This window comes from Lycium barbarum, chromosome 5 (genome assembly GCF_019175385.1).
Source record: "Lycium barbarum isolate Lr01 chromosome 5, ASM1917538v2, whole genome shotgun sequence".
In the NCBI taxonomy this organism is placed as follows: Eukaryota; Viridiplantae; Streptophyta; class Magnoliopsida; order Solanales; family Solanaceae; genus Lycium; species Lycium barbarum.
The window spans coordinates 130,871,195-130,882,928 of record NC_083341.1 but is presented as its reverse complement, the minus strand read 5'-3'; the positions used below and the strand labels follow the sequence as shown (position 1 = coordinate 130,882,928).

The 11,734-nt window shown below is 35.3% G+C and overlaps 1 pseudogene; it reads left to right on the top strand.

The window, feature by feature from the left end:
* The first annotated feature begins 10,194 nt into the window (after positions 1-10,194).
* On the top strand, positions 10,195-11,341 carry LOC132639820 (F-box/kelch-repeat protein At3g23880-like; annotated as a pseudogene).
* Positions 11,342-11,734: the final 393 nt, after the last annotated feature.

Below are 11,734 nucleotides of genomic sequence, written 5' to 3'. Positions count from 1 at the left end.
ACATCAATATTCTTCATTTCCTCTTAAAATGTAATTTAGTTTCTGAAGGTCTAAAAGTTACTCAACGTTGGGAAATTATTTTGTCAATCAATAACTTTACCTAGGAATTACATATATTTGGAAAATATTTCCAAATATTTCTATATATAATAAAAGGGAGTATCAACATGTGTGCTTGGTGGAATTTGAAATACTAGCTGAGGACATTTTGGTAATCTTACTGTTTGCTCAAGTAAGTGTCTAAAAAACTGTAGCTGAGCTTAGAGGTGGCTTTCATTCATGTTGCCAACATGTTTCATCTTCTTACATTACATATTTTTCCCAATTCTATGCTTGGAAATTCACTTCCCTCTTCTCAACCTACTTTTACATCTTCTTGCTATATTTAAGTTTTATGTTAAATCTTCTTCAACACTTCATCATCTTCTCTATCTTTTTTTCATGTTCTTTTGAATCTTTCCTTGTAATAACAATTCTCAAGTTAATTATTCTTTCAAGTTTGGGTTAGATCAGAATCATCAAGATCGCATAGCATAGTAGAGCAGATCGAATATATGAGACAACTGAAATAATTGAATTGACTTGAAAGGAAATAATGCCAATACTGTTGCAAATCAACCGAGTATATAGGATATGCCGCAAAAATACTCCTCAATACAACTGAAATAATATTACCAAATAAAACAGCTATTCCGTCTTTGATATTGAGCCTGTAACAATTTAAGCATTTACAAATGTGAGCAGTGGTGGAGCCAGGATTTTTATAAAGAGGGTTCAAAAATATGAAAAAGTAAATACACGAAGGAGTATATATACATAAAAAATAATTTTAACCTTATATATGTAGTGTAATTTTCCGTCGAATGAGGTTCTCAACCCTACATAGCTCCGCACCTAGATGTGAGGATGTCATGAATATGAAGAATGTATAATTTGAATCCAAAATCTGTAAATAATATCGAACCAGGTAGGAGAATTTATACACACCGTTTTTATTATCTGCAATTTCATATTAGAAGTTATAACAAAGTTAAATAAAAAATAATCGTTTGAACTTTCAGACTATTGGGCCCGTGCCGGCACGAGCCATACACACCTAGTTCTGTCCATATAAGCCATTTGAGAGAAAATGATAAAAGTGGTCCCTTATCTTTGGTAGTAAGTTCAAATTAATCCTTTAAGTATCACTTGAGCAGTTTTGGTCGTTTAAGTTAGTGAAAACACTTTGGATCTCTGCCATATATTGTCACACCCCCGACGAGGAGTATGACAGGCTCCGACCCGTAAGCCGAAGTCACATGACTTAACTGTTACTTGAACATCATATACCATAACTCAAGAACGTCTGCTCGCGGAAAAGGAGCCAACATAAAGGTATTCGATAAATCAACACATATATACACATGCGGACCGACAAGGTCGCTACAACGTCAAGTATATCTCAAAGCCGACAAGGCAATCAAAACATGTCAAGAAGTCAAAACAAGGCCGACAAGGCCATACATAATATTTACATATCCCACAATGTCCATGAGCCTCTAAGAGTATACATATGAACATATATTACACCAACAGAAAAATACCAAAAGATAGCAAGCCCAGAGTAGTGGTACTTGCTAGCACCGCTGAAGCTGGGAAGTCTTACTGCGGTTGCTCTTCAACAAATCTGTCAGGGCCTGCAGCACGAAATGCAGCGTCCCGTGCAAAGGGACGTCAGTACGGATAAAAGTACTGAGTATGTAAGGCAGGATGGTAATAATATAATTAAGATCAAAGGTGACATCCATATAGGCAAAAGAGAGAATCAAACATCTGAAAATAGCACAAATGTACAATGCATGATAAAAATCATTGCTATGCATATATGTATATATATATGTAATAGATAGTATCCATGCCCAGCCGTAAGGCTTGGTGTTATATATGTAAAATCATGCCCCGGCCATTAAGGCTCGGTGTTATCATCGTTAGCCCGCGTCCGAGCCTCCCGCGTCCGGGGCAATATCATAACATGCCCACTACAGTGGTGTGCGCATCTACGCGACATGCCCGACCGACTATAGCGTGGCACGGTGTAGTAAAATAGTGCAGTACATTTATATATATGTATATACCATTATTGGGCTGGACTGGAAAAAAAAAAACTGTGCAGAGTTCCGCTTTCCTTCCACGATGCGGAAGGAAAGCACAAAGTTCTGAGGGCTTCCGCTTTCCTTCCGTGATGCGAAAGGAAAGCGCAAGGTCCTGAGGCTTTCTGCGTAGAGCTCTATTTTCCTTCCGCAGCAATGTTCTGAGGCTGATTTTGAATGAGAAATCAAGGATCTGATTCTTGGCCTTTCGGGATGACATAAGGTCGTTAACCCCCGAATAGTTTATGGAATTCATATGGAGTCCAAAGGAATAATCGATGACGATGAGTGAAATAATGTCTTAAAACCAATCAAACAACAAGACCTTAAGATTGAAAATACAAGCATAAGAATGAAGTGGAATTTGATATGGAACGCTCATGTTTATGTACTAATTGGATTCGTGCCAAAGAAAGAGGGAAATGAACACCTTACATACCTTATCCGTCGAGCCACCCCTTAAAGAATTCCTTATATCGAGGCTTGCCCTTCGCCCGAGCCTATATATATTGAGAAATGTATCATTAATCTTACTTTCATCGCATTCCCATCAACTTATAAGTACTAATTTATGGAAGTCTAATTTGGGTTACGAAAATTTGGGTAGCATTTCCCCTATATCGTCGACTTCCTCCAAATACCCAAAACAACTCCCAAACAATACCAACAACATCAACAACAACATTCTCAACATTCTACAAGACAAATATATGTATTTTCATTCAAAATCTTCTTCAAACCTCAATCCATAAGCCAACATCAATACAACAAACTACAACTCTTATTCTTGTAACTATTCCTTAATCAATGTTAATAAGAAAAAGATTCAATGATTCATACCTTATATTCACTAAAGTGACAAGGTCTTCAATATTCACTTGTTTCCAAGCTCACTCCTACACAAAACGATATGGTAATCGTGACTACAAGTTATCCGGACTTCGATTAATATTCCGTAGCTTGGATTTTTGCTCAAAATTCTTACTTTTATGTGATATTTAAGACTCCTTTAGTTGATGAAATTTCTGGAACATTTTAGAGAGTTTTTGGATGAAAAAAAATGGGGTTTTAACCCTTTTTATAAGGGCTGGGGTCGGCTGCACTGTAGCTACAGTACTGTAGCAGTTCTGTTTCTGCTTTATCAACTCAGTTTGTAACGTCTATAATTCTCTACTCCGATGTCCTATCAATGAGTGGTTTATTGAATTATAAACTAGACTTGCCGAACTTCATTTTAGGATTTTGAAACACCTTAAAACTCCTAATACACATGGAGATATGTCCCTCCAAAGTTGACTCAAATTAATCCTGTTTCAAATTTTTCGACAAACTTAATTTCCTTGATTTGCTTGGTCCCCGAGTCTTCCATAGATTATTGTATGAACTCAAACCCTCGTAACCATGAGATGAATGCGCCACGTCTAGACTTAACCAACTAACACCCAATAGATTTCACGTACACGACTACGAGGTGTAACATATATTTACCTAACTCTGGTTGTTAAATCAATTGAAAATGGGAATAAAATAATTTAACCATAAACACCAGAATTTTTTTATCAAAAACTCAAAATACCACAACATATTATTTAATTAGTACGATACTCCCCGTTTTACTTTTTTTTTTTGGAATTATTTTCTTATTAATATGTTCCAAAAAAGTATGTCACGACAAGCTTTTTCAGCTACATAAATGATATGATATATTTCAGACCATAAGTTTCAACGCCGAAAGAATGTTATGATTGGAGTATTTAATTACAAATTTTAAAAATATTTGTTTCTTTATTAAACTTTTATCAAGTCAAACTATGAATTGAAACTGGTGCTACCTTGAAAATTGGTTCATAACAAAGCTTAGCTGTCAATTGATGCATCACCGGACTTTCGTAAAATCTCTCTTAAATCAACATTTTTTATAAATAGTAGGACATTGAAGCAGAACTTATCAACCAAAAAAAAAAAAAAGATATTTCTATTGAAAGGTCTCTACACTCCGAATTAAATAGAATTGAAAATACTGTTTATTTATATAGTTATAAACACAAGGTGGCATACCTAAAATGCTGCTAATCAATTTAACCATGGAACATAAAGCCTTGTCAAATACAAATTGTACTCCCTCCGGTTCAAAAAGAGTGTCCACTTACTGAATCAAGAAAAAATTAATCTTATTTTTTAAAATTTACCCTTATTAAGTGCTAAGTGATCAAATCAAAATACCTATTTAATTAAGGATAACTTGGTCAAATTACTTATTTTTATCTAGGAGTTAATATTTTTTAAGGAATATGTAAATGGCTAAGTAGACACTCTTTTTGAACCGAGGAAGTATTATTATTATAAGAAAAGAAGTTCGCGAATTAAGTGAAACAGATGGAGTACCAAAAATATGAGAAAAAGACCAAATCCTTGTTGGACTTAAGTCCTAGAATTAGTACATTTTTTTGCACGGATCGCCCTTCAAAGGCGTTGGTCTTTAATTTTTGCCTCTTAAATTGCTGGTTTATAATTTTTGCCCTTCGCTTAAAAAAGTCACCAAAAATACCCTGAGGTTTTGGGTTCAAATCTCCACTCAGTATAAAAAATTAATTTCGCAAGGCAAGGCTTCGTGAAATGTCTGTCTTATTGTTGACACCCAAATTTTGTCCCTCCTTTATTTAATCTTATTTACTCGGGCTTCTAAATTTATTGACGAGCTAAATATTTTATTTTCATTTTTTATTGCTACTACTATTAATATCGCTACTTTTATTTTCAACATTACGAGTGTTACTTTATCACAAATTTTAAATGGTTCGTCATCATTTCATTTTAGGATTTGTACTCGTTAAATTAATTTTTACTTTGTTAAATCCTTACTTTCTATATACTAATTACTATTTATCTTCACATAATATATATTGCACTAGTTGTCAAATTAGAAGCCCACAAATAATTGAAACAAAGAAAGAAAAACTCATTTTCGAACCAACAAACGGACCAGTCCACATTATTCCCCTACCCAAAACAATTCAGCCCACACTTAAAATTCAACTCAGCCCCCATGTTAATTTCGGACCAGCCCACTATTTTAATCCAATACCCGGTCCAGCCCAACACTCGACCCGGTCCAACCCATTTCCCCTTCACCCTTTAACCTAATTCCTCTCATTCTCTTTCTTATTCCCTTCTCCCTTGCTCTTCCGCCTCTTTCTCCTCTCATCTCTCTGCTCCCTCACGTTCCTCTCCACCACACCTGCTCCCTGCCATTTCCACTCACCTTGTCCCCCACACGCCCCTGTCTCCTCCATCCCTCTCTGTTCCCCGCTCCTCTCTCTCATACACTCCTCTCTTTTCTTCAATACCAATGAAACCCTATAAAAATAATGCTAGTTGAATCATTTAAAGGAGGGATTTTGATGAGCAAGAAACCCGATCAAGAAAAACAGACCAAAAACCCCAACAATCGGGAACAGAATACTTCACCATACTCAGCATTTCACCTTTCCACTACTATTTTAAGTCTTAGCTTGTTCTAATTCTACTCTGTTTCAAGTTCTTTGTAGCCGCTGAGGTCTTTTCCTTAAAATATCGATTTCTTGAGTCTTAACATTTTCGGGTAGCTTACTCCTACATTTGACACGATTCGATAAATCATTTGAGTCTGCTCTTGAACATTTCTGGAAAACAAGAACTTCTGGATTGTTGTAATTCGAGTTTCGAGATCGTTTGTGGTATTCGAGAGTAGATTCGAGGCCATCGACACCCATTTCACTGTACCCAAAACAGGTCGGCACCATCTCTCTTTCACTCTATTTATTCAAGCAATATACCCTGTCATGAATATAACCTGTTTGGGTAGATACGATGAAATGATTATATGATATGTCGATGTTTGGTTGTTGATTTAATTTGGTCTCAAATCTGTGTTTTATGCTCAGTTCCATTAGCAATCATGTATTAGATCTAATTCTATTTTAGTTTGATTAGTATGTTTATATGAAGATAAACATATCTTAGACCATGATACTAGTCATATCCGTGTGTTTTGTTTTTCTAAAAAAATCATGAAATAAATATGTCAATACCTATATTAGCTCTAATGGTCTCTGTTATGTGTTAGTAGTAGAATATGACTATATTCAGGGTTCGTTTTGGGGTTTAGATGTCGCATACAGGAATTCGACAACAAAATACTCTGTTATGCAGTTTGTCCATGTTCAGTCTTATTTGCCTAATCTCATCATCGGCATGTTTTAGAAGAATATTTGGTCATGATTTTTAAGTATATAACTGTCTGCCCTCTTAATGAACTCATAAGAGTTTTTAAACTCAGCAAAGGTGTGCAATGTGTTTCTCAAACTAACTGTAAAGAGCCCTGCATGTGAAATGAAATTGAGGTAACATTTTAGGACTTCAGCATGACTGTCCAAGCTGGTTATTTGCCTAGTTTAATATGTGGTAACTTCCTTGGGTTGCTTAAGGCCTGGTTTTTCTGCTAACATGGCAGTTTAAGTCCATTATTGTTCTACATGCTTGGATCTGGAACATGCTATTAAGTTTATGGTTTCATGTGTTCAAATGTTGTGACCTGCGTATGATCATCCATGCTATGACTAGAGCTTTACCCCTGAATTGCCCGCATGAATGTGCTGAGCTCCTAACCAAGCTGCAGTGCTATTGTTAACTTTAAATCCATGATAAGCCTGCTATTGTGCCTCCTCATACTTCAAAGCATTTACCTTTGCATCCTTACTGTGTGAAGTCATATGCCATTCAACTTGCATCATGTTTTGATCTTGTTGCCAATCTGCTTGCCTTTGCTCATTCCTGAGATGCCATGATATAGCTATCACTCTGTAGTACTCATTTGACTCTCTTAAATTCGTTTGAGTTTAGGATCATGGTTGACGTTCGTATTCCTCTAAATAATTTAAACATACCTCTCTCATTTAGTGTGCATACTCGGCATGTCTGCCTAAGTCTAGTTATATTTGGTTTGACTAATTAAGTTTGTCATTGAACTTTAAAGTGCACCCTTACCCATCTTGTTTGTCCTTTGCTCCCATATATCTACTGCCCATACTTTCCTTTACTATTCAATGTTACCTGTTTTTGCTGAGACTCTAAGTCCACTCATGAGATTGTCTTTGCCCCTTCACAGCTGCCTGTGCTCACAGCTGCTATTACAGCTGCTGTTACTGCTTGTTTGACTTGTTATTACTGTTTTGTGTCATTAAGGACTTTGTAAAATGAATCTCATATGTATGTATTTGTGCATCGCCTCCCACTCATGCCTAAATATTTGAATGCTCAAAGTCTGCAATAATCCCTTCTTGAACTTAATTGTCATTGCATGCATATTTTAAAAAAAAAATTGATTCAAAACACTGATTGAAAAATTGGTTTGAAATCTCACATGTATTCTTGATAAATGGCCACTCATTCAATCATCATAATCTAATCCTTGATGCTTGCTGACTGTTTGGTTACATTTATGCTCCAAATACTCATGTTGACTTATCTTCGCATATTCTCTCTCTGATTTTCTATTTGTGGTATGATATACCTCGAAGTATACATAGTATATGAGCCTTAGTATACATCAAGTGTATACAAGAGCCGCATATCAGTGTATACCTTTCAGGTATACCAGGCATACTCTGAATACTGTGCACATATTAGTCATTGTATATGTCTTGAACTTTGCACATGTCTAATGCATAATAGATGTGATACTGTTTGATTCAGTTGAGTTTGGTTGTTGCCTTGTTTATGCATAGTAAGTGTGTGGTGGCTGAATTGTGTATACATGAGATATATCTAGAATATACACAGAGTATACAATCTGTTAATTTGTTTTCTTTGAGTTCATAATTCGTATGTTTAACACTATTCGTTGACCATATACTAATCCTTTTCATTTTTTTATATACATGACACATCGCATACGAGTCCGAGGGATTCACATTCTTCCGCATTCGACGTTGGACTAAAAGCCCAACATAATTTCTCTCTTGTCCAGCCTGCCCATAGCAACAACAACAAAAAATAGGGGGCTTTCTGGGCCGAAGCCCAATAACAAAATAAGCTGCAGCAGCAGTCCAAAAAATGGACTGTTCCATTTGCTCTTCTTTCCTTCTATCTAATTTTTGTTGTATTTCTTATTTACCTTGTATGACTAACACTTTATTTTTGCCTTTTAGTTTATACGAATTATAGAGAATTAGTACGGGTAGTTGTAGAAACAATAAGTAGTCATCTTAAGGAAGAACTATTAATAATTCCATCAGTTTCGTTTTCTTTTTATCTATTTTATCTATTTCTAAAATTGTTTATAGTACTTATAGTATTCACTTATATTACACAATTGATCTTCAAAGACGCGAAGTCGTGAACATCTATTTTGAATTAAGGGTACGTCCTATTCTTATTATCTTAGAAAATTTTGAAATGCCACTAAGATGTAAGTATGAACTCATGTATACTTTATCAACAACTCTTCAAGTTTGAATCAATCATGTACATTGAGAAAAAAAAAATCCATCTTATCTTTATTTTTAAAACAAAATCAGCTAATGTCTCCCCTTTTGAGTCATTTTCAAACATGTTTAAAACATTACACCATCCCGCGTTTTTCTTCAATTTATTTTTCTTTTATGCAAATTATTATTTTCTACAAGTCTTATTTTTAATAAGCATTCTTACATGGCTATTCACCACTTTAGGCATATTTACAAGACTACATTCTTTTTATAATACTATGCTTACACTTAGCCTAATTAATTATAAGTCCGGTCGAATTAACCATTATTAATGGAATTTAGAGGATGCCTAATACCTTCCCTCTAGATTAGTTGAACCCGTACCTAGAATCATTTGGTTTCGTAGACTTTAAAATAAAATCAACTTTAGATAAATACTTTAAGTAACTTTAGGTGCCCTAATTCACCATAAATAATTAGGTGGCGACTCCTTAATATAAACAAATAAACAAAAACATGAATCACCAATATGTTGTACTTCTAATTTAACCCGGTTAAAATGGGGTATAACACTTATAAGGCAGAATTTTAAGGCACATTCTACCTTAAGGCAAAAGTTTATCTTGTGAAACTTTACAAGGCACAATTGTTTTTTACTCTGCTTGAATTCTGCAAAAGTAGGCCTTAAGGCCTAATTTTGCTACGAAACTTTCCCTTGCAATTTTTTTTTTGGACTGAGCCGGAGGTCGAACCTAAAACCTCGGGTATTTTAGGTGAAAGGCAAAAATGAAAGACCAACAATTTGAGAGGCAAAAATTAAAGACCCCCCCCCCCCCCCCCAATAAGGGCAATCGTGCAAATTACTCACTTTTCGGACATCCTATGATGTTTTGCTTTCATTCTTTTTGGGATTTACATGCTTTTAACATCATTCTCTCCTACACAATTCTTTCATGGTATCACAAGATTTTTTTAAAAATCTTTCTTTATTGAATTTTGTATCAAGTCAAGCTATAATCGGAAAAGAGTGCTAGCTTGAAAATTGCCGCATAACGAAGCTTAGCTGTCAATTGAAGCCTGACTGCGCTTTCATAAATTCTCTCTTAAATCAGCATTTCGTATTAATAGTAGGACATTGAAGTATAACGTATCGACCATAAACAAACAATATTCCCGTTGGAAGCTCCTTGACGCTCCAAATTAAATAAATTTGAAAATACCGTTTATATAGTTATAAACAACACGGAATACCAAAAATGCCGCTAATCAATTTAGTCATGGTAGTTCAACAAATATAAATATTACTATTATTTTTTCTAAAATAATGTCCTGGAATTAAGTGAAACAGATGGACTGGTGGAGTAGCAAGAAGTTTGAGAAAAAGACCCAAATCCACTGCGTGTCTGCTATCACTGAGAGTGTCTGCTATCTCTTACAACATAGCACATACATCGGAACTGAACTCAGCTCTGATATTCCTATGAGATATCTCTTACAAAATATCTCTTACAACATATCAGGCTTTTAACATCATTCTCTCCTACACAATTCTTTCATGCTATCACAAGATTTGCACTCCAACGTCCTTTACTACATCAATGGCTGATTCGATTTCGATAATCCCAGTTCTTCCCAATGAAATCATCAATGAGATTCTTTTAAAGCTGCCCCCGAATTCGTTGTTGAAATGCATGTGCGTTTCAAAATCTTGGCTTCAACTAATCTCTAGCCCTCATTTTGTAAAGATCCATCTGAAATTAACAGCTAATGACAAAGGATGCAGCCATCATAGAGTTTTATTTCGAGGCCTCGAAGGAAATTTTAAGTTTTGTTGTCTCCCTCCCTTGTTTTACAAAGAACAAAGCTATGAGCTACTTGACATGGATTCTCCCGTGGAAAACCCTACTTTTTCTGCTTACATTGTGGATTCTACTAATGGATTGATTTGTCTGTTCAAGCGGAAGAGGGAGACATTTCTATGGAACCCCACCAATAGAAAGTCAAAGGAATTACCTAAGTTTGAAGTTGATTTGACGTTGGGTTGCTCTTACTATTGCAAATATGGTTTTGGATATGATGAGTTACATGATGATTATAAAGTAGTATCTATCGATTATTCTGGTAATTCTTGCTATATCAACATTTACAGTTTGAGGACTGATTCTTGGAGAACAGTCAATGAGCTTCAGGACATCTTTCTAGTAAATTCTTCGGGAAAATTTGTCAATGGGAAGCTTTATTGGGCTTCATCTACTGGTATTGGTATTAACAATGTGTGCAACATCTTTTCTTTTGATTTAGCAGACGAGACATGGGGAAAGTTGGAGCTTCCCCGTTGTGAAGAAGTCAATTCTCATTTCATACTGGGAGTTGTGGACAGTGATCTTTCTCTGATTTATACTAGTCGTCTAAGTACTACTACTTCTGATGTGTGGATTATGAAAGATTGTGGAGTTAATGTATCTTGGACAAAATTGTTCACCATCAAATATCCTCAAACTGATGGGCTATATATGTGTTCACCCATTTTCATTTTCTGTACATTTTCACGAGTCAAATAAGGGTGAATTTTTACCCTTTCTTCCCCCATTTATCATGATATATGATGGTTCAACCGGACAACTAGAACACGCTGATGATGTTAAGGGATGCCCTGCAAAAATCTATGTAGAAAGCCTTGTTAATCCCCTAATGATATCTGGCCGGGGACGTCGTAGCCTTGAAACCTCACAATCACTTAGTTGATAACTTGTAAGATTTCTGCTTAGTTTAGTTGGTATGCTCTTTTTGCACTTTTTTTTTTTTTTGTCAATATAGGACAAGACATCGAATATATTTTTTCCTGATAAGCTGACAAAACATTGAATATATATGAAAATCCATTCATCATGGTTGCTTGCATAGCTTGTAGCTCTTGTAAGTGTCTCTCATTTTTATTAGATCATAGTTCATGAAACAAAAAGTTATTAGAATATAAAATTTTGTGGAATAAAGCTCCTGCTATACTCATTCGCCACTAAGTGTTGCAGTTAGAGCCCTTTTTGTACCTTTTACCCCATGCCTTAGCTGTGTCAAATCAACGGCTAAATCCCTTTTTACACAATAAATTTTTTAAGTCTCTAAAAATAAATAGATTGG